Source organism: Acomys minous (genome assembly GCF_964271855.1).
Source record: "Acomys minous genome assembly, chromosome: 13".
In the NCBI taxonomy this organism is placed as follows: Eukaryota; Metazoa; Chordata; class Mammalia; order Rodentia; family Muridae; genus Acomys; species Acomys minous.
In genome coordinates, this window is record NC_140495.1 from 84,857,119 (window position 1) to 84,880,909 (window position 23,791).

Sequence of the window (23,791 nt, forward strand, 5' to 3'; positions counted from 1 at the left end):
ATCATGGGAGAATGGCAAATTTGAAGGATCCAGAGGGTCCTAGAAACCTACAAGTAGAACATTATGATAGGCAGATTTGGGCCCAGGGGTCCCGCTCAAACTATGGCATCAGCCAAGGACAATACCAGCCGTAAACTTCAAACCCCTACCCAGATCTAGCCAATGGACAGGAAATTCTCCTGTTGACTTTCACAAAGTATTTTTTTAAAGAAATTTCATTCTGTACAATCTGGTAAAAAATCACAGGACATTCTAAGAAAAAAAAAGTATGGGGAGAAATAAGTAAGGTGCCAGCAAGATAACTCAGCAGAGAACGATATTTGCAGCTGTGCCTGCGAGCCTGAGTTCAGTCCTAGAGTCCACATTGTAGAAAGAGAGAACTGACTGACTCACACAAGTTGTCACACACACACACACACACACACACACACACACACACACACACACACACAAATACTAGAAAATTTTAAAGAAAGGAATATCTAGTGTACTCATTTTACAAGGAGCATCTTTCCATACTAACATATACCCAAGGAGAAAAGAGACTTCTGGCTGCTCTACTTTCTTATTTCCCTTGATAATATAATTCCATCACAATATTCATGTTGATTTGGTACCACCTGGATTTAGAGCACTTCAACCCCTAAAGACATTCTGGTCATCTTTACTTAGACAATCTCAAACTCCCTGTTCAAAATTGGTTACATCCTGTTCTTTTGAGCCCTGCCCTTCCTCCTGTGGGTCACTTTCTATTTCTGTCCTCACTAATTTTATCATCACCTCTGGACCAACTCTTCTTCTTTGCCCGCCCCCCACACACACCTAATAAATTGCCATGCTGGTTAATCTTGTCCCTTTGATTAGACTGAGAAGTGACTACAAAATATGTGAGGCACACAAATGCCTCTGTTGGGACATTCCCAGGGAGGAATAATCAAGTGAGGAATCTTCTCCCTGCTTGTAGGCAGCAGCATCCCACAGGGTTCCCCATGGGAAATATAAAGAGGAAAAGAAATGGCCCAGAATTCAGTCATACTCCCCTCTGCCTCTACCACAAGCTTCCCACCTGCTTCCACTGCTGCCCCAGAAGCCCAGAAGTCATGCAGCCTGGTTCTATGGACTAAAACCTCTGACACTGTGAGCCAAAATAAACTCTTCCATGCTGAGCAGTGGTGACAGCACTTGAGAGACAGAGGCAGGAGGATCTCTGGGAGTTCTGAGGTTAACCAAGTCTACAGAGTGAGTTCTAGGACAGCCAATAAACACTACATGGAAAAACCTTGTCTCAGAAAAAACAAAACAAACTTCCTCCCTTCAGAAGTGTGTGTGTGTGTGTCAGATCTAGTGGCATCACTAAGAAAAGATAATTAGCACACTGCCACCCTTGTGCTTTGATCTCAACTCTTGATTCCCCCTTGCCTCTGGCATTCCCACATAAATCTGTGTATGGTTTCTTGCATCCCCCAGAATATAACTCACAAAGGTGTACGTTCCAGTAAGCAATACATTTAGAGTCCTGAGCCTAATATTTTCACAGACATGTGTTTAAGGCCAGCTCATAACACATAACATTTAGATGTCCACTTTGCTCTCAATCTTGAGCTCTGATCCTGAGGCCAAATTCCAGCTTCTTGAGATCACATACCCCATTGGTCCCAGTACCACAGTAACCTTTCTTAAACTTCCTGAGCAGAAGAAACATTGAACAGTGAGCCTCCTGTGGTCTCTGATTGCAAGTTTACTATAGGTCTAGCACATATACACTCTGAACATTGATTGTTGTTTCTACCTATACAGATATCCCCCTGGATTTTGAACACACCTATTTCTCTTACATTTCATCTGTTATTTCACATATGGAGATTCATTTTCAGCTCCTCATGATCACACGCCTAAGACTATATACAAGGTCTTTCATCTGCTAAAAAGAAACTTCAGAGATTTCACATGGAGATTTTGTTCTGTGTATTTACGCTTTCTCCCAAGAAATAGCTTCTAAACTATGAACAAAATGTGGCCTTTAGAAAAGCTTGATAAATAGTCTCTGATTACTCTTAATCAGGATTTCAGCCTGGATTTCTGCCACCGATGTAGATTTTTTAATGACTCTCTGGGCAATTTTCCCCGTCACAACTGACCACTACTGGTACATCGTTCCTGCTTGAGTTCTGAGTGCATTGTTTTGATGAAAAATGAAATTGCTTAGCACTGTGCAAGAAAAATCAGACTTCTAAAAGAATAGATATAAGTAGCTAAAGCATCTGAAACAACAGCATTTGATCCCTGGGTTCACTGATCCAGCCCTAAAGAATAAAGTTGAAAGACTGTCCTGGAATGCGATGTCTAAGAGAACATGTGAATGAGATTTTAAGATCCAAGTAAAGAAATGAAGAGATGGCTCAGAAGTTAAGAGCACTTGTTCTTGTAAGGAACCAGACTTTGATTCTCAACACCCAAATAGCAGCTCACCACCATCTGTAATCACAGTCCCAAGGGATCTGAAGCTCTCTTAGGACCTTCTCAGGCACTTAGCATGCATATGGTTCACAGACACACATGCAAGAAAACTACATAAAATAAACTATTAATTTTTTCAACATCCAAGTGAGGTGCCCTACAAGAGCAAAGTCATCAGCACCCACGTAAAGCTCTGCAGTCCTAAAGAACTACTGTGCTCCCAATGAAGTGGAAGATGGTAGTCACCAGAACTTCTTCACAGGAGCAGCTCTAGCTTTAATGGTGGAGCAATGTTGGAGTCATGAGGAAGCTGAGCATCTTTGGAAGTGACTTGAAGAAAGTTTTGAGTTGTATCAGACAAAAATGTAAAAAGAAGACAGAAGAAAGGTAACATTGTGGGTCTCATTGAACGCAGTGGCAGCTTTCAGGCATTTGTGTGGTCTCGTCAGCACAGCTGGGCCTACACGCAAGCAACCATGTCTACGGGACCTGCAGTTGGCATTGACCTTGGCACCACCTACTCCTTTGTGGGTGTCTTCCAGCATGGAAAGGTGGAAATAATTGCCAATGACCAGGGTAATGGGCCACACAGAGCTATGTTGCTTTTACTGACACAGAAAGATTAATTGGGGATGCTGCCAAGAATCAGGTTGCAATGAACCCCACCAACAGTTTTTGATGCCAAACATCTGATTGGACGTAGGTTTGATGATACTCTTGTTCAGTCTGATATGAAGCACTGGCCCTTCATGGTGGTGAATGATGCTGGCGTGCCCAAGGTCCAAGTAGAATGCAAAGGGGATACAAAAAGTTTCTACCCAGAGGAGGTGCCCTCTATGGTTCTGACTGAGATGAAGGAAATCACAGAAGCCTACCTTGGACAGACTGTTACCAATGCCATGGTTACAGTTCCAGCTTACTTCAATGACTCTCAGCAGCAGGCAACGAAAGATGCTGGAACTATTGCTGGCCTCAATGTACTTCGAATTATCAATGAACCAACTGCTGATGCTATTGCTTATGGTTTAAATAGGAAAGTTGGAGCTGAAAGGAATGTGTCGATTTTTTACTTAGGAGTGGTAATTTTGATGTGTCAATCCTCACTATTGAGGATGGAGTTTTTAAAATCAAATCAACAGCTGGAGACTACCACTTGGATGGAGAAGACTTTGATAACTGAATGGTCAAACATTTCATTGCTGAGTTTAAACGAAAGCACAAGAAGGACATCAGTGAGAACAAGAGAGCTGTCAGGCGTCTCCGAGCGGGCTAAGTGCACCCTCTCCTCCAGCACACAGGCCAGTATTGAGATTGATTTTCTTTATGAGGGACTCGATGCCTGTACCTCCATTACCCGGGCTCGATTTGAAGAATTGAATGCTGACCTGTTCCGTGGCACACTGGACCCTGTAGAAAAGGCCCTTCAAGATGCCAAACTGGACAAATCACAGATCCATGACATTGTCCTGGTTGGGAGTTCTACTAGAATCCCCAAGATTCAGAAGCTTCTGCAAGACTTCTTCAATGGAAAAAAGCTGAATAAGAGCATTAGTCCTGATGAAGCTGTTGCTTGTGGTGCAGCTGTCCAGGGAGCCATTCTATCTGGAGACAAGTCGGAGAACATTCAGAATTTTCTGCTCTTGAATGTCACTCCCCTTTCCCTTGTCATTGAAACTGCTGGTGGAGTCATGACTGTCGTCATCAAGCCCAACACCACCTTTCCTACCAAGCAGACACAGACTTTCACAACCAGCCTAGTGTCCTCATTCAGGTGTATGAAGGTGAAAGAACCATGACCAAGGAAAACCTGCTTGGAGAGTTTGAGCTCAAAGGCATACCTCCAGCACCCCATGGTGTCCCTCAGATTGAAGTCACCTTTGACATTGATGTCAATGTCATCTTCAATGTTTCTGCTGTAGATAAGAGCACAGGAAAGGAGAACAAGATCACCATCATCAATGACAAGGGATGTTTGAGCAAGGAGGATATTGAGTGCATGGTCCAAAAAGCTGAGAAGTACAAAGCTGAAGATGAGAAACAGAATGATAAGGTTTCCCCCCAAGGATTCACTGGAGTTGTATGCCTTCAACATGAAAGCAACAGTTGAAGATGAGAAACTTCAAGGCAAGATCAGTGATCAGGACAAACAGAAGATTCAGGACAAGAGTAATGAAATCATCAGTTGACTGGATAAGAATCAGACTATGGAGAAGGAAGAGTTTGAACACCAAGAGAAAGAACAGGAGGCAGTTTGCAACCCCATCATTACCAAGCTGTACCAGAGTGCTGGTGGCATGCCTGGAGAGATGCATGGCAGCTTCCCTGGTAGGGGAGCACTTCCATCTGGTGGTGCTTCTTCAGGCTCCACCATTGAGGAGGTGGATTAAGTCAGTCCAAGTAGAGGTGTAGCATTGTTCCACGGGGAAACATTGATTTATTTCACAATTTACATGGCAGTTAAATTAAACTGCTATGATAAATTACTGGGCATTCTCAATACTTGAACATGGAATGTGTGCACAGGGAAAGAACATTTCACTTTATAAATACTTTATCTATCCTAGGTGGAAAGTGCAATGTCTAGTAAAATTATTTAAATTGACACCATAAAAAAGAAAAAGAAAAGAAAAGAAAGGTACCATCACAGGCAAAATGACAAGAATGTGCAATGTGGTCTTTCATCTGTGAACAAAAAGAAAGAAGCTGTAAACACAAAGGCTGATTGGCAGATTAGAATGCCAATGATGTAAAGAGATTGGAACGTGCAGTGTCCTTTACCCCTCCAACTCCCTCTATCTTCCTCCTGCTCTTCAACAAAACTCCCAGAGCTCTGCCTATTGTTTGGCTGAGAGTCTCTGCATCTGTTTCCATCAGCTGCTGGATGAAGCCACTAAGAAAACAGTTATGCTAGGCTCCTGTCTGCAAGCACAGCGGAGTATCATTAAAGTGACAGGGGTTGGCTCTCTCCCATGGGTTGGGTTGCAAACTGGGCCAGTCGTTGATTTACTATTCCTTCAATCTCTACTCCATAGTAATCCCTACATGTCTTGTAGGTAAGACAAATTTTGGGGTCAAAGGTTTTATGGGTGGGTTGGTGTCCTTCTCCCTACAGTGGAAGTCCCACTTACCTACAGGAGGTGATGACTTCAGGCTCCTTAACCACTGCTCCTAGGAGTCTCAACTAGGCTTACCACCCTAGACCCCCCAGAAGCCTCTGCTGTTCCAGAGATGCCACCCACCAACATCTGTTCTCTTTCCTGGTCATTCTCATGTCCCCAGCAAATTAACCTAGGTCTATGGGGGCTCAAAGAGACTGAACCAACAAACAAAAAGCAAGCATGGGCTGGACCTAGACCCCCTACACATATGTAGCAGATGTGCATCTTAGTCAACATATGTGTGCCCTAACAATGGGAGTAGAGGCTTTCTCTGACTCTGTTGCCTTTCTCTAGATCCCTTTCTCCTAGCTGGGCTGCCTTGTCAGGACTAATGGGAGAGGATAAGCTTACTCCTACTGCACTTTGAGGTGCCAGGGTGGATTGGTACCTCTGAGAGGCCTCCACTTATCTGAGAAAGAAAGCGAGTAATAGGGGGAGAGCCACATGAGGGTGTAGCTGGGAAGAGAAGAGGGAGGTACTGGGAGCCTTCTTAATGGCCTCCTCCACATGTGACTTGACATTTTATTGTAACTATTAGGTAAATCCTTCTGAGTATTTAAACATTACACACTTCTTATTACTATTTCCTCAACAGTACAATATAACAACTATTTAAACAACATTTACCAGAAAGAAGGTAAGGCCTCTCTGCAGCAAGGAACATGGGGTTAGGAGATGATGCTTGAAAGGACCAGAATTAGCACAAGACATCCCAAGACCATGTTCTCAGCACAAAAGGAGATGTATTTGTCCAAGAGATACAAAGGGCAGGAAAAAGAGGCAACGAGAATGGCAGAGAGTGTCTGGAGAGATGGCTCAGCTATAAAAGGCTATGCGCACAACCAAAAACATAAGAATGATGGAAGAGCAAGGCCTGCCAAAGCCATGTTCATCACTCTTGGGCCCACTAGAGCCCATCAAGGATATCAAATAAAGACTATAAGAGTTAATTTCTGACATATAGACTCAAGTTGGTGTGGTGGTAGGTGACTGTAATCCCAACCATAGGGAAGGATTTACAATCAGAGGCCCGCCTAAGTTAAATGGCAAGTTTGACCAGCCTGAGCAACACAGCAAAATTTCAAATTTCAAAGTGCAAAACAAAAAAAAAAGCCTTTCCCTCTCCTTCCCTGGTAGACTTTTAAGAAACTCAGGAGCCAAGACCCTGTGGCTAGATAGGTCACAGGTCTTGTGGGAGAACCCAATTATTCTACTAGATGACATAGTACTAAAACAACTCCTAATGACTTATTCATATACACATTTAATCAGTGCACTTCTCAGGCCTCACCAGAGAAGTTTTCCCTTGCAGTAGGAGGCAATTAACACAGAGACCCACACCTAGTCGATGTGCAGAGAATAAATGACTGTAGAACATCCAACTATAAGTAGAAGATCTATATCCCGTTCCTCTCCGCTGAGGCTCAGTGATCTTCACAGCCTGGAGCTGAAAGATTGTAAGAGTCAAGTACAGTGAATAACATCAAGGAAACAGTACTTTCCAGACCCAGCAGGGCAGTTGCACATATGCACTCGCGGTAATTGTGACTGGATACAGAGGACCTGCACAAACGCCAAACACACAAAACATCAGCATACAAGGGGGAAGAAGGTGGACACGAAATCCAACCATTGGCTGAGAAACCATTGAAATTTGATAGCTTCTGGGAAAGTGAGAGCAAGTTTTCTTTAACGAGGTGAGCCTGCTAGGTCAAACACATCCCAAAAATAATTGGGCAACATAAACGGTACTCTATGGAAAAGAAGAAAAAGAAAGGAATCACCAGTCAGGTGGGGAGGAATAGGAAGGTACAAAGGGTGCTTATGGAAAGAACATGGAATATGTCCAAAATACATTGTATAAAATTCTTAAGGAATTAACAAAATACTATTTTTAAAAAAGAGTTGGGATCCAAGATGGCGGCACCTATCACGCACTGTATCTGCTCTACTGCATGGAGTCCAGGGACCTGACTAGGAGCCACAGAATGCTAGAACTAGAAAACACTAGCTTAGTGGGGTCCCACACAGTGCAGACCACAGGCAGGCCTGACTCCAGGTCAAGCAACAACCCACGGAGGTCCTGAACCCACTTTCCAGAAGCTGGAGTGTCTGTGGACTGCAGCCGGCCTATAACTCCCAAACTCAGTGTGTTGAACGGTGGAGCACTGGAGCTCTTGGTCTGGGGAAATCTCTGGGAAATGGGTGAATCTCTCCTTGGTGTTCTGTTTAGGAAGTTATCTCCTGTGCCAGTGTGTTCCAGGCTCTTCCCCACTTTTTCTTCTAACCGATTAAGTGTCTCTGGTTTATGTTGAGGTCTTCAATCCACTTGGACTTGAGTTTTGTGCATGGTGATAAATATGGGTCTAATTGCATTTTTCTACATGTAGACATCTAGTTAGACCAGCACCATTTGTTGAAGACGTTATCCTTTTTCCATTGAATAGATTTGGCTTCTTTGTCAAAAATGAAGTAACCACATGTGTGTAGATTCATTTTTTGGTCTTCGATTAGATTCCATTGATCCACCAGCCTATTGCTGTACCAATATCATGCTGTTTTAATCACTGTTGCTCTATAGTACAGCTTGAGATCAGCTATGGAGATTCCTCCAGAGGATTTTTTATTATATAGAATTGTTTTAGCTATTCTGGATTTTTTTGTTTTTGCATATGAAGTTCAGAATTGATCTTTCAATGTCTTTAAAAAATTGAGCAGGTATTTTGATAGGGATTGCATTGAATCTGTAAATTGCTTTTGGTAAGATGGCTATTTTTACTATGTTAATTCTCCTGATCCGTGAACAAGGGAGATCTTTCCATATTCTGATGTCATCTTAAATCTCTTTCTTCAGAGATTTGAAGGTTTTTTTCAATCAAGTCCTTCACTTGCTTGGTTAGAGTTACTCCTAGATATTTTATATTGCCTGTGGCTATCGTGAAGAGTTTTCCTAATTTCTTTGTCTGCATGATTAGCGTTTGTATATAGGAAAGCTACTGACTTTTTTGAGATAATTTTTTACCCAGCCATTTTACTGATGGAGTTTATCAGCTGTAGAAGTTCTCTGGTGGAATTTTCGGAGTCATTTGTGTACACTATCATACCATCTGCAAATAGAGAAAATTTGAGGTCTTCCTTTCGCATTTAGATCCCCTTAATCTCCTTTTGTTGTCTTATTGCTCCAGCTAGAACTTCAAGGACTGTTTTGAAAAGATATGGAGAAAGTGGGTAGCCTTGCCTGGTCCCTGATTTTAGAACAATTCCCTTGAGTATCTCTTCATTTAATTTGGTGTTGTCTATTGGCTTGGTTAGATATCTTTTGTTATGTTTAGGTTTGTGCCTTGTATCCCCAAAACTTTAAACATGAATGGGTGTTGGATTTTGTCAAATGTTTTTTCTGCATCTAAGGAGATGATCATGTAGTTTCTTTCTTTCAGTTTGTTTATATGGTGGATTATATTGATGGATTTCTGTATATTAAACTATCCCTACATCCCTGGAATGAAGCCTACCTGGTCATCGTGCATGATATCTTTGATATGTTCTTATATTCGGGTTTGGAGTATTTTATTGAGTATTTTTGTGTCGACGTTCATAAGAAAAATTCCAAAATTCTCTTTCTTTGTTGGGTGTTTGTGTGCTTTAGGTATCAATGTGACTGTGGCTTCATAGAATGAATTTGGTAATGTTCCATCCATTTCTATCTTTTGGAGTAATTTGAAGAGTATTGGTATTAGCTCCTCTTTGAAGGTCTGGTAGATTTCTGTGCTGAAACCATTTGGCCCTGGGCTTTATTTGGTTGGGAGATTATTAATGAGTGCTTCTATTTCTGTAGGAGAAATAGGACTATTTAATTTGTTTATATGATCGTGACTCAACTTTGGCAAGTGGAATCAATCAAGAAAATTGTCCATTTTCCTTTGATTTTCAAATTTTGTGGCATATATGTCTTTGAAGTAGAATCTTATGATTCTTTGTATTTCTTCAGTGTCTGTTGATATGTCTCCCTCTTCATGTCTGATTTTGTTGATTTGGATAGTGTCTCTCTGCCTTTTAATTAGTTTGGCTAATGGTTTGTCTATCTTGTTGAGTTTTTTCAAAGAACCAGGTCCTGGTTTTGTTGATTCTTTGAATTATTCTCGTTGTTTCTAATTATTGATTTAAGCCCTGAATTTGATTATTTCCAGACATCTACTCCTCTTGGGTGTTTCTGTTTCTTTTTTGCTTTTTTCTAGCACTTCAAAGTGTGTCATTAAGTTGTTTATATAGGATGTTTCCAACTTCTTTATAAAAGCACTTAGTGCTATGAATTTTCCTCTTAGCACCACTTTCAATCTGTCCCACAAATTTGGGTATGTTGTTCCATCACTTTTACTGAATTTCAGGAAGTCCTTAATTTCCTTATTTCTTCACTGACCCAGGTATCATTAAGTAGAGAGTTCTTTAGTTTCCATGTGTGTGTAGGCTTTTGTTATTTCTGTTGTTGAAGTCTAGCTTTAGACCATAATGATCTGACAGGATACAAGGTAGTATTTCAATCTTCTTGAATCCATTGAGGCTTGCTTTGTGACCTACTGTATGATCAATTTTGGAGAAAGTTCCATGGGGTGCTGAGAAGAAGGTAAAATCCTTTGTGTTTGGGTGAAAAGTTCTGTAGATATCTGTTAGATCCATTTGATTCATGACATTGGTCAATGTCATTATTTCTCAGTTTAGTTTCTGTTTCAATGACCTATCCTTCAGTGAAAGTGGGGTGTTGAAGTCTCCCACTACTAATGTGTGGGGATTGATGTGTCCTTTACGCATTGTTAATAGTTCTTTTACAAATGTTGGTGCCCTGGTATTGGGAGCATAGATGTTTAGAATTGCAATGTCCTCTTGCTTGACTTTACCTTTGAAGAGTATGAAGTGACCATCTTCATCTCTTTTGATTAATTCTGGTTGAAAGTCTATTTTATTAGATATTAAAATAGCTACGCCAGCTTGCTTCTTGTGTCCATTTGCTTGAAATACCTTTTTTCAGCCTTTTACCCTGAGGTAATGTCTATCCTTACAGCTGAGATGTGTTTCTTGAATGCAGAGGAATGTTGGGTTTTGTTTATGCTTCTATTCAATTAGTCTGTGTCTTTTTATTGGAGAATTGAGACCATTGATGTTGAAAGATATTAATGACCAGTGAGTGTTAAGGCTTTTGATTTTGATGTTGGTTGCACTAGAGTGTTTGTGTGGTTATGTTTTTGTGACGGTGTAGTTATCTGTTTCTCGTGACATTTTGGTTGTAGGTTGTCACTTTGGGTTTGAGGTTCCCTCTAGTAACTTCTGTAAGGCCAGATTTGTGGAAAGGTACTGTTTGAATTTTTTTTTTTGCCATGGAATATCTTGTTTTCTCCATCAATGGTTATTAGTAGTTCACTGGGTATAGTAATTTTTTCTGGCATCTGTGGTCTCTTAGTTTTTGCAGGACCTTTTAGTTTTGTCCAGGCCCTTCTTGCTTGTATCGTCTCTACTGAGAAATCAGGTGTAATTCTGATAGGTTTGCCATTATATGTTACTTGGCTTTTTCCTTTTGCTGCTTTTACTAATTTTTTTTGTTCTGTATATTTTGTATTTTTATTATTATGTGGTGGGAAGATTTTCTTTTCTGGTCTACTCTATTTGGTTTTCTGTGGGCCTCTTGTATGTTTATATTCATCTCCTTTAAATTGGGGAAATTTTCTTCTATGATTTTGTTGAAGATATTTTCTGGGCCTTGGAGTTGGGCATCTTCTCTTTCCTCAGTGCCTATTATTCTCAGGTTTCATCTTTTCATGGTGTCCTTGATATCATGGATGGTTTGTATCAGGAATTTTTCAGATTTAGCATTTTCTTTGATGGTTGCTTCAAGTTCTACAATTGTATCTTCTAGACCTGAGATTTGTTCCTCCATTTCTTGGATTCTATTTGAGAAGCTTGCCTCTGTGTTACTTGCTTTCTTCTCTAAGGCCTCTTAAACCCATTTTTTCTTCTGTCTGTGTCTTTATCATAATTTCCATTTTCATCTTCAGATCTTGAACTGTTTTATTGACTTCCTTCATCTGATTGTATTTTCCTGAATTTCTTCCAGTGCCTCTCTATAGGCCTCTTCTATGTCTTCAACCTGTTTGGCTGCATCCTCCTGCATTTGTTTATGGGTTTTATTAATTTCTTCCATTATCATCTTCATTACTAAGGATCTGAGGTCATTTTCTTGTATTTTGATTGTGTTTGAGTTCTCAGGGTTGCTTTTTTTAGGATAGCTGGGATCTGGAGATGCCGAATTGTTTTGGATTTTGTTTGTGTTCTTACATTGGTCTTTAGTCACCTTGTTGTCTCTGATGTTGGGAGGTAGCTTCTGGCATCCTTCACTGGTCTTTGAGAGTGAATAGTTGGTGAGTGATTATAGGTCATGTGCCTTGCCTGTTGGGAACAGGGAATTCTTCCCTGGAACAGTCAGGTAACCTGATTTCTGCTCCAGGAGAAGCTCCTCTATGCCTTAGGCTCCCCACTGGGTCAGCAGAGGTAGGCTTCTGTCTGGTTCCATACAGATTGCACTACTGAGGTGATTCAGTCCCACTGAGTTGTGGCCACTGCTTAGTTTTCTGTCCTGACCCCTCAGTGTTGCCCAGCCTCTCCCAAGAACATGGGAGACCCTGTTGAGCCTAGCTAGGCCAGGTTTTATCTGCCCAATTGTGCAGACACTGACTGTTGTGGCTGGTAGTTAGACTCCTGCCCAGACCCATTTTGATAACGCAACTTTGGTGGTTCAGTATTGTTGCTTTGGGGCCACTGTTTAGGTTACTGTCCTTACCCTTCAGGGTGGAACAGCCTCTCCCAAGAGTGTGGTAGACACTGCCAGTCTGTGAAGCCTGGCTAGCCAGGGTTCTATCTGCCTAATTATGCAGGCACTGACTTCTGTGGCTGGTAGTTAGGCTCCTGCCCAAACCCATTTTGATAATGCAACTTTGGCAGTTCAGTCTTGTTGCTTTGGAGCCACTGTTTAGGTTACTGTCCTCACCCCTCAGGGTTGCCCAGCCTCTCCCAAGAACATGGGAAACCCTGCCAGGCCATGTAGCCTGGCTATCCAGGGTTCTATCTGCCTAATTGTGCAGGCATCGACCACTGTGGCCCATGGCTAGATTCCTGTCTGGTCATGTTCAGACCACACTGCTATGTCTGGGTAATGTGTTCACAGCCTCCTGGGCTTCCCTGTGGCCCCTGGGGCCTTTTTGTGGACTGGTATAGGGTGGGTGGAGGTGTCTGAGGACAGACCACCTGTTTCCCTGAGATTTCCCCAGGCTGGAGCTCTGGTGTTTCCCTGTCCCATATACTGTGTTTGGGTTATAGAGTTGGCTACACTTTGTGGGTGGGTTCAATACCAGCCTCTGGGGACTGGTCACCCAATCTCTGTGGGCTGTTGGTTGACTCAGGGCCAGGCCTGCCTGTGGTCTGCACTGTGCAGAATTCCACTCACCTAGTGTTCCCCAGTTCTTGCAGTCTCTGCCTCCTTGTCAGGTCCATGATCTCCATGCAATAGATCAGATACAGGGCATGAGAGGCACCACCATCTTAGAATCTGAAACAATTTAATTTTTTAAGTGAAGATACTTTGCAGTTTGGTTGTTGGCTTCCTCTCTAGTGTGTGGCACAATTTATAAAAATATGGGAAGCTGTATATTCTGTAAGAGATTCACCTATCTGCCATATTATTTTATTCATAATAAAATATTTCATAAAAGTATTATTTCTACTCAAACTATATTTCAGCTCTTGGGGAGTTTAAAATAAAAGTGAATTTTGGATTATTTTGAGAGAGACCAGTTATAGTGACTCCTTTTATATCCAAATATTATCTTCTTACTTCCCACCTCAGGTACCAAACAAATTAATGGAGACTGATGAGGGCAGCAGTTTACTGCTGTTTTGTCTCTTTTAGCTTGAAGGATTGCCCATTGGGAGTATAAACAGTTAACTCTGCTGATGTCCACAGCCATAGCGTCCAGCATCAGTTCCATGGGACAGATCCCTATGTATCTCTGGGCCTGCACACTGGTCCTCTCCCCAATCCACATCTTCATGGTCCAAACCTGCAGCCTTCTCCTCTCCTCTCTGTCTGCATCTCTCCAAGATGTATATCCTCCTGATACAAATAGTCTAGTAATTGATATGACCATGATTTGATCAACTAATAATAAATTTGTATAACTTGTTAATCCTAAACAGCCTGCAATAGCACTTTCAAAGTATTGGAAGTAAACCTTGTATTATAATTGAGTTATATGTATATAATATCTCATATTAGAGTAGAGATATATCTAATGTATGTGAAGAATAATCTTACTTTTCAATTCTATACCACTGTATCTAAAATTAAACTTATTTTGCATCTATATACACAATTCTATACCAGTGAATTACAAATAGCCTGGTGAATGACAATTGAGGCATTAAGTTGAGGAAGAGAACAACCATCAAAATGGCTAAAATCAAAAACTCAAGTGACACCACATGCTGGCAAGGGTGTGGATAAAGGGGAACATTCCTTCATTGCTGGTGGGAGTACAAACTTGTACAACCACTTGGTAAATCAATCTGGCACTTTCTCAGAAAACTGTGAATATGGCTGCCTCAAGACCCAGCTATTATTCCACTCCTTGGAATACACCCAAAGAATGCTGTACCACACAACAAAGATATTTGCTCAATCATTTTCATAACAGCCTTATTTGTAATAGCCAGAATCTGGAAACATCAAAGAATGGATAAAGAAACTGTGGTACATTTACACTATGGAATACTACTCAGCTATTAAAAACAAAAAAATCTTGAAATACGTAGGCAAATGGATGGAATTAGAAATGATCATCCTGAGTGAGTTAACCCAACCCCAGAAAGATACACATAGTATATACTCACTTATAATTGGACACTAGCCCAACAGCGATGTTCTCTGAGAGTCTTCACTTAGCATGAGATTGGGATAGATGCTGGGACTTCCTATTGGGACTCCAGGTGAGAGGGGTATGGGATAATGGGGAAATAGAAGGATGCAGAGGGTCCTAGAACCCTACAAGAAGACTATCAAGGCTGGAGGATCTGGACCCAGGCGAGGTCTGCTCAAACTACTGTACCAACCAAGAACAATGCACACAATAAGCCTAGACACCCCCCCCCATTCAGATCTAGCCAATGGACAGCACATTCTCTACAGTTCTTTAGAGAACAGGGACTGACTCTGAGATGAACTCTGGTGACTCCTATTTGACCACCTATTTCCCTTGGTGGGGAGGCCTGTTGGCACTTAGAGGAAGGGGAAGCAGGCTACCAGGATGAGACCTGATAGGCTATGTTCACATGGTGGAGGAGAAGGTCTCCTTCTGTCACAGACATAGAGGAGGGGAATAGGGTGAAAGAGGGAGGGAGAGAGGAACAGGAAGATTCAAATGAGGGGATAACAATTTAGATGCAATCTGAGTAAATTATTTAAAGGAAAAAGTTGAGGAGTAGACTCACTAATCTTTTTGTCCTATCATCCCTATATATTTCTATATTCCCCCTTCTTTCTTTTCAACCCCTATCTCCAAACTAAGAATGGAAGATAAAGGAAAAGAGAGACATCCCTGAGAAAACAACCTTCTTCTCTTTCTTTATTCAGTGCACAGGCAGAAGATGCCAGAAAAGAAAGTAGTAGTGTGGGAGCACTCAGGTCCTGTTTTTTTTTAGGACAGAATTTAGAGCCGTACATTTGTCAAAGAGAGTTTTCTGTCTCCTTGACTGTGACATAAACATTTGCCATATATAGTGATCTGCATTGTCAGTTGTCTTGTGAGACTTAAGATACATCATTCTAAGCCCTCCTGGCTGTTAGGGCTTCTGTTGAGAAATCTGCTGATATTGCGATGTATTTATATGTGACTTGATGTTTCTAACTTGCAGCTTTAAATGTAAAGTTCTTTCTTTGCTCTAGATATTCAGTGTTTTAACTTTACTGGGTCAGGAGGAGTTTCTTTTCTGATCTTGTCTGTTTGGTATTTTAAATGTCTCTGATATCTGGAGAGAAATTTCTTTCCCTAGATTTAGGCTATTTTCCACTGTGATTTTATTGAAGATACTATTCTTATGTCTTTGACATAAACTTCTTCATCTTCTACGTTCAGAATTGGCAGCTCCAGGAGAAGGTGGCAGTTGTTTGGAATTTTTTTCATTATGCTGGCCTAGAGCTCACTATGAAGAGCAGGCTTGCCTGTAATTCCCTATGTAGAGCAAGCTGGTCCTGAACTTGTAGTAATACTCCTGCATCTCAAGTGCTAGAAATATGGATGTATTAGACAATATCCAACTTGATGTTTGAATCAATATTATTGAATATTGTTACATATAATAAAGTCTATCCAGTTGAAAGTGTGTGTCACAATGAGCTTAACAAGCCACACAGTCATGTACATCTGTAACTACCACAATAATCAAGATATAGAATATTTCCATCATCCCACCAAGTTTCCTTGTGCCTATTTCTAGTCAAGCCTTCAGTACTTCCATCCCCTGATACGTTATCTTCTTTGCATTACTTTAGATGAGACCTAGAATTTTAGATAAGTAGAAATATGTGTGTGCGTATGCATGAATTAGCCTCACTTAATAAGTAAAATGGCAAAATGAGTCTTTAAAACACTAAGGAAATCGAAGCAAGAACTAAAGGATAGAAAGACCTCCTATGCTCATAGATTTGCCGAACTCATAGCATAAGTGTAATTGTTACAGCTCTGAGGGGAAAAGCTTTCCCAGTGGAAGTGTTATAGCTCTGCTCTGGGGTGAGGGAAATGCAAGTGTAACAGCTCTGCTCCAACCCAGCAGAGGAAGGTTTCCCCAACGTGTTACAGCTCTGAAGGGAAAGGTTTCCTGGCAGTCAGGAGCTAGGAAATGCCACAAAGTCTCACCACACAACAAACCTCACACAAGAGATTTACTAAGATGGAAGAACTCATCACCGAATGAGGCAGAAGACAAGGTTTATTTAGATTTGCTGGCAGAGGGATGCAGAGTTCTCTGGGATGGAGGTCCTCAGGGCGGGGATTGGTGGGATTTCGCATCCAGAGCTTGGGGAGAGTCCAGGGATTGGTAGGATTTTAACTCCTGAGCTTGGGCTTTTTATTTTGTAGTGTGGGGCCCACTGAGGCAGTTAGAGTGTTCTGTGGCTGTTGGAGGTCCTCAAGGGAGGAGTGTGGCCACTCACATGCCTCGAGGGGCTTAAAATTTAGTTTATCTATATCAGCAAAAAGTGATCTAGAGATAAAATGATATCACCATCAAAGCCCACTTACACTCTTCACAGAAATAGAAAAGACAATCTTCATACATATAAAAAAAACACAAAATACCATACATATATAGGTAAAGCATTCCTAGGGCTTGAAGGTTGCTGGAAGTATCACAGTAGTCACAGCACATATTAAGCTACACCACAGACCCATAGTGACAAAGAGCAGCATGGCACTGATACAAGACAGAAGTATGTGGGACAGAAGAAATGCAGAGACAAAAGAACACTACTACAACCACAAAGATGCTGGAAACCTTGACTGGAGAAAAGCCATTCTTGTCAAATAAATTAGTGTTGTAAAAACTGCATATCAACATAAGAAAGGAAATAAATCCCTATCTCTTACTCTGTAGGAAAATTCCTCCAAAGACCTAAATCTATTAGAAGATAGCATACATAAAATACTTTGAAACAGCCAAGGGCACAGAAGTTCTGAAAAGAGCTCCAAGAAACCATTTCAAATTCAGAAACATGGTACTGGTAGCTTACATCATGCTGGAGCACATGATGCGGGCTGCTAGATAGGAGAAGACACTTGACAGTCTCACTCAGTTGTGGACTCTGTGTTACATTACTAACATTCCAGGTAAGATGTGCCCACTCGTACAAAAGTAGCAATAATATACAGGTATAGATAAAAAAAAAGGTAAAATGGTGTGCATGTATGAAAATTGCTCATGAAACCCATTACTCTATATGCTGACTTAAAAAAAAAAAAACTAGGTCTGGAGAGATGGCTCAGAGGTTAGGAGCACCATCTGTTCTACCAGTGGTCCTGAGTTCAGTTCCCAGCACCCACAGGTTGGCTCACAGCCATCTATAATGAGACCTGGTGCCCTCTTCTGGTCTGCAGGCACACATGCAGACAGAATACTGTATAAATAAAATTAAATTAAAAAAAAAAACAACCCTAGAGTAGCTGCTCATTTAGTCAAAGGAGATGGGGACCTGATATTCACCATCATCACCATCCAGGCATGAAATTATGACCCTGCTTGTCCAATTTCAACTTGTTTCTGTCCCTTAACTATGTCTGCATTTTTTTTCACCCACCACATGTGAGTGCTTCTGTCTGCAATGAGAATTCCTGTGCTTGCTGCTTCTCAGACTCAACTGAGGACATACAGATGTAATCACCTTTGTGCATTTGATAGCGTTGATTCCCTCAGCCGTTCTCTCAATTATTCTTTCCTGGAATTGTACATTAGTAGAAATTAAAAAGAGACCTAGAGAGAAAAACAGTTGGAAGGTGGAGGTACCTGAAATAGAGTCGACTAATTCCTTTGTGGGTGCCCTTTTAATTTTTAACCCTTACAAGGAAGATAAATTTACTACAAGGTGCAAGTAACATTTAGAGCCCTAGAGGCAGACATTGTTATACTGCTGTTGTTCTAATTCTGATCTCCTCCTTTGAACTTTTTCATCTTTCCCACAATACATTTAATTTGAATACACTTAATATAAATAGGCTCTTCAAAGTTCTGATTGAAAGCCTTAAACACTTCCTAAACTTCACCCCTGCCTACCAATTGCTTGTAAAGGTTTTTCCTTGGCTGCTCCTAGCTTACACCTCTTACCTCACTTGATTATAAATAGCTCTGTCTTCCACACTCAACAATATGCTGATTCTACTCCCGGGCAAATGCTGTATAAAAGATTTCCATTGCATCATAGTTCTGTGGAAGGTAGGTGGTGCTTATTACCAACTGGAGATGAGGAAAGCAGTGTTCACAGATTATGAAGTGGACCAGAGGAAGGATAGAAATACAGAGAAACCAAGAGAACAAAAAAGGGAAAAACATTTCCTTTTCCCATCCCAGATCAAATTTATATTTCTTCCTGGCTGTCAAGAATTTACACACACAGCCAGGAGGTGGTGGCGCATGCCTTTAATACCATCACTTGAGAGACAGAGGCAGGTGGATTGCTGTGAGTTTGGGTTCAACCTGGTCTACAAAGCGAGTCCAGGACAGTCAAGGCTACACAGAGAAACCCTGTCTCGAAAAAAAATTGCTAAAAAATTTACATATGCACACACACATACACACACTCATGTGCACACATGCACACACACACGTATGCATGCACACCATGGTAAAAAAAAAACTACTTGTATTAAAACAATGCTTATTTTTCTAAAAAAAAAAAACCTATCTCAAACAAGAGTGTTAAAATAATACATGAGCTATGTTTGCTTCAGGAAAAAATTGCATGTGACCTTTAAGTGTGATCTAATCAATATGTCTCTCATTCCTAAATCTGAGCCATGTACTTTATAAACCATTGTAGAGTTTTACTTAGGAAAGAAAATTCTTTAATACAAATAAGTAAAGCAGAAAATGTTTTTTACTTTTTAAGCTTTGTCTAATCTTTCAACTTGGTCATTAGTTTGATCAATATAACCTTGGAACACACACACACACACACACACACACACACACACACACACACACTGCACAGTGTTGGGAGGTAAGTACACCAGAGACCAACACGCAGACACTCCTTTTTTTAATCTTTTTTTACATATACATTATATTATTACACATATATACAATAGATTACCTGGAATGAGGGATGAGTCTTTGTTCTTCTGGCAGGTTTGCAGACCTACCTCCTGGGTTTTAAGGTCAGTGTGATGGCCCTAGCATGGTTATCTGTTGTGCTAAGGTCTGGGGACCTATTACGTTCTCCACTGATTCTACAGGCATGACTCAAATCATGGACTCAGCTTGGGGGAGAGCATTTTATCATCCCCCAGAATTTACTTGATAGTTAAGTAGACAATTGAACAAGCAGGGTCCTATACTGAGGGCTAGAAGAAAAGGATTAATGCCCCCAACAGGAGCCCTAACTAGGGTAATTGATCTAGAGAACCAGAAGACCAAGGATGGCTACCAGTTTTCAGAATCTTGGTGTCTCTTTTGTCTCTCCTTAAGGTTATTTCTGACCATTAAATTAATTACCCATAACTGGTTAACACAGAAGTGACAAGTTTCTCCCGGTTGTATACAGAGGTGTCCTTGTTTCCTTTAGAAGAGGTCCAGTCCTCTGAGATTCTGAAGAACCACCTCTGATAAGGATTCTGCCAGACAGGAAATAGAATTGTCTAGATGGCCTGTGTCTACATCTACTTGCTCACTGAGTTCTTCAAAGTTCCCCCACACACACACAGTTGGGGCTAAAGTTCTAACGGCAGTGGACCCCATAAAGCCTGCCTCCACCACCTGAGAGATGAGAATAAGGATGGTTTGCCATGCACAGGAAAGTACAGAATCTTCATCCTGATCTAAAGGTGGCTTTTCTACTCTCAAACCAGATCCCATCTCACTCCCTTGTGTGAAGAGGATGGCCAGTCACTACTGGAAATCATCTCATGTGTGCTGCTGGGTATAAAACAGAGTCTTGAAGAGACAAATAAGAGCCTGAAGTTTACATAGAATGGAGAGTTCTGTGTTTTCCAATTTTACAGATGACTGGTTGACAGGGACATCTAAAAGATGAAAGGAATAGAAGGGGAACCTTTGGGTATTGGGGATCCTCCCTTAGAGGAAGGTTTCAGGCTGCCTCTGCCTCAGGTAAATTGCTCCAAGAGCCTTAGCCAAAGCCACCTCATATGTGTGGAGGAGAGGGGGCCTTCCTTGAAGCATTTTAATACTCACTCCAATGGTGTCTTGGAACTTCTTAGAACTACCCTCTTCCTGTTTTATATCTGTTTTCCCAACCAACAGAACTGACAGAAACACAGAGAGCGTCACAGGAGGCAAAGAGTAAAGACAAACAGAATTGGTCACAACACAGACTTAAACCAGGCCTGATGGCATCTCACATGGATTCTGTTTCTAAGTGTCTTACTCAAAAGCTACCATGAACAGATTTACCTCCAGAGATAAAAGATTCAGGTGACTTTCTGCAATTCTCCATTTTAGGGTGGAGGCATCAGAGGCCTCTGGGGTGGTACGAATAGAGGCAGGAGAAGTTTGTAGGGCCCGGGAACATTTCATGGTTCACACTCCCTAGGAACTCTCTGTTTTCCATGCTATTATCCCAAAGGGATCTGAGATCCCAGTGGCCAGCATCTCAGTCCCTGGCACCTCCATAACATTGCTAGCTAAGCCCACCAGAGAGCACCACAAAAACACTCTAACAGCAGAAAGGAAAGTCTTTCTTGCCAGGCAGTTGCCTCAAGGGGAATTCGCCCAAATCATTAAGTTCTGAGCTTCACAGATCTTTGTCTTCATGCACAAAAAGAAAAAAGAAAAGAAAAAAAACACATCTCAGTTGTCACACTTTAGTTGGCAAGAAGTAGAACTACAGAAGTCAAAATGCAAGGTTAACATATTTAAAAGCTTTTTTTGGAATTATGGTCTAGGTCTTTGATGGATTAAGTCTTTGTTACTGTTTTGGCAGATATTGGGGCCTATGTGTTGGGTTTTAAGGTCATAATGGTGCTTCTAACACATCTCCCATCTGTAGTCCTGCCATTAAATCTAAGCAGACTCATGTCTGATTTTAAGACCAAGGTAAGAAACTTACTAATGTGTTCTTGATACATGAGCCACCGTGTGAAGAAGCCCAGTTGTCCTGATGGAATAGGAGATCCCATTAGCAAAAAGTACAGAAGGAAACCAACTGTAGCAAGCCAGAAAATGGAGAAAATCCATGCTAGTACTGATTAAGACCCTCTTAAGGCACTACATCTGACTCCACCTTTGAGATAAAGAGCTAGCACAGGGGTATTCAGCTAACTGCACGTAGAACAGAGACAGCCCTTCCCTGATGAACACTGCCAGGTACCTGTTATAATTAACAGATGGCCTCTATTGCACACAGACCCCGGATTTTGTGTAGGTTTGTATTTCAGCAACTTCTGTACATCCTTACCTCTATCACCCAGTCATACCCAGATCTTATCTGTCTGAATTAGGGACCCAGGAAGTGATGGGCAGGGAAGAGACTGGCCAAAGACACATTAGGCTGGCAGGCTACTTCCTTATCCTGCTGGCATTCCCCCAGCCAGTGTTTCCCCATTTCTACCTAGGTTTATTTCCAGTGAAATTTTAGAAATTTCTTTCTGTTTTAATGTTGTAATTTCAAGGCTGCTATGCTCTGTTCCTCCTGCGCTATCCTCTCAACAACAATAACAAAAAAGGTAGATATGGAAGTTGGTTGCAACCTTTTCCTGTGAGATCTGAAATTAATCGTTTCACACTGGAGTATATAACAGCTTCTGGATTCATAATCTTACATTTCTCCTTAATACTCTAAAGTCACAATTTCCTTCAAGTTAGTTTTTAGTGTAAAGATGCGTGAGTGAGTGAAACAGAGAGAGAGACAGATAGACAGACAGAGGCAGAGACAGAGAGAAAGAGAAAAGGGAAGGAGGAAGGGAGGGTAGGAGGGACGGACTGACAGAAGGAGGGAAGGAAAAAGGGAGGGAGTCCCACTGGCAGCAACTCTGACGCAAGAGCTGGAGACATGGCCCCAGCTATCACTTGTAACACCCTGAGGAATCTTTTCCAAGACCCCTACCCCAGGCAAGCCATTATTCTTCACTTGGTCGCAGAGAGAATTTCAGAATCGAGCTGTATGACACAGAGCTGGAGTTTAGCCAGAAGAATGTGTAACACAGGTTTAATAGGATTGATAGAAAGAGAAGCTCCCAGGGAAGACCAAGACCCACCCGAAGTGTTGGAGCTTCTGGAGAAAAACCATTCGTGCTCAGTTGGCTTCACAACAGCCATGGTATATTTTAGGTGGGTTCTGAAGCTCTATCTTCAAAGACGTGCGAAGGAATTTCAAAGAGATCAGAGGCCTTCCCTGCAGTAGAGGGAATGGTTGGTAAGGTAACAGCCTGGGTTATAGAGATTGCATAGAAAGTCTGAACATTTTCATAGTAAAGAATCATAGTCTCGTCTGGGAGAGGGGACTGAGGGGACTAGGGTGAAAGAGGGAGGGAGTGGGGAACGGGAAGATACAAGTGACGGGATAACAATTGAGATGTAATCTGAATAAATTATTTAAATTTAAAAAAGACTAATAGTCTTGTTTGTGAAAATCCTAGAAAATATCTGAGAAAGAAATAAGGCCATACTCCATCATATACAGTTATGTCTTAACCATGGTTTATTGCTATTTTGATATGTGTGTGCTCACATGTATGCATGTGTAGGTGTGCATATGTGTGTGGGGGGTGTGTGTGTGCGTGTGTGTGTGTGTGTGTGTGTGTGTGTGTGTGTGTGTGTGTAAGCCAGAAGAAGAAGTCAGCCAATCTCTTGGAGCCGAAGTCCAGTCAGTTGTGAGCCACCTGACTGATGTCGGTGCTGAGAAATAAACGTAGGTCCTCTGCAAGTGCCCTTAAACACTGAGCCATGTTTCTAGTGCTATTTTAACATTCTTACTTGAAAGCATCCAAGTACAAGGACTATTGTCCTCTGTGTCATCAACCCTCACTGAAAACTTTGATCATGCTGAGATTACTCATTCCCAGCTTCAGAGAGGAACCAGACTCCACGGTGAAGGTTCCTTTCCCTTCCCAGCACCCCTTAACTTCCTGTCTTTGTAGTTGGCCCCAACACAGCATACATGGATATCTAACCTCCTTGGGTAAGCTTACTTGTGCCAACTAATAACATGCCAATTTCTGACAAAATGTTCTTTTTAGTTCTGTATAAAAGAGTACTTAATCCAATTTGATGCATTCAGTAGTCACAATATGAATGAGCTACACTGACCTGAAGAGCTTGTTCGGTGTTTGAAGAGGTCTAAACTGTTTCCAATGGCAACCAGAAAAATAAGCTTCCATCTCAGACTACAGAAACCTTTCATCTATATGATGAGTCCA

At 41.4% G+C, this 23,791-nt stretch overlaps 1 pseudogene across 1 annotated transcript; it reads left to right on the forward strand.

Annotated features, from left to right (window-relative positions):
- The first annotated feature begins 2,905 nt into the window (after positions 1 to 2,905).
- LOC311582250 (heat shock cognate 71 kDa protein-like) lies at positions 2,906 to 5,016 on the forward strand (annotated as a pseudogene). Its single transcript has one exon. The product of its transcript is annotated as a heat shock cognate 71 kDa protein-like (transcript).
- The last annotated feature ends 18,775 nt before the right edge of the window (positions 5,017 to 23,791 follow it).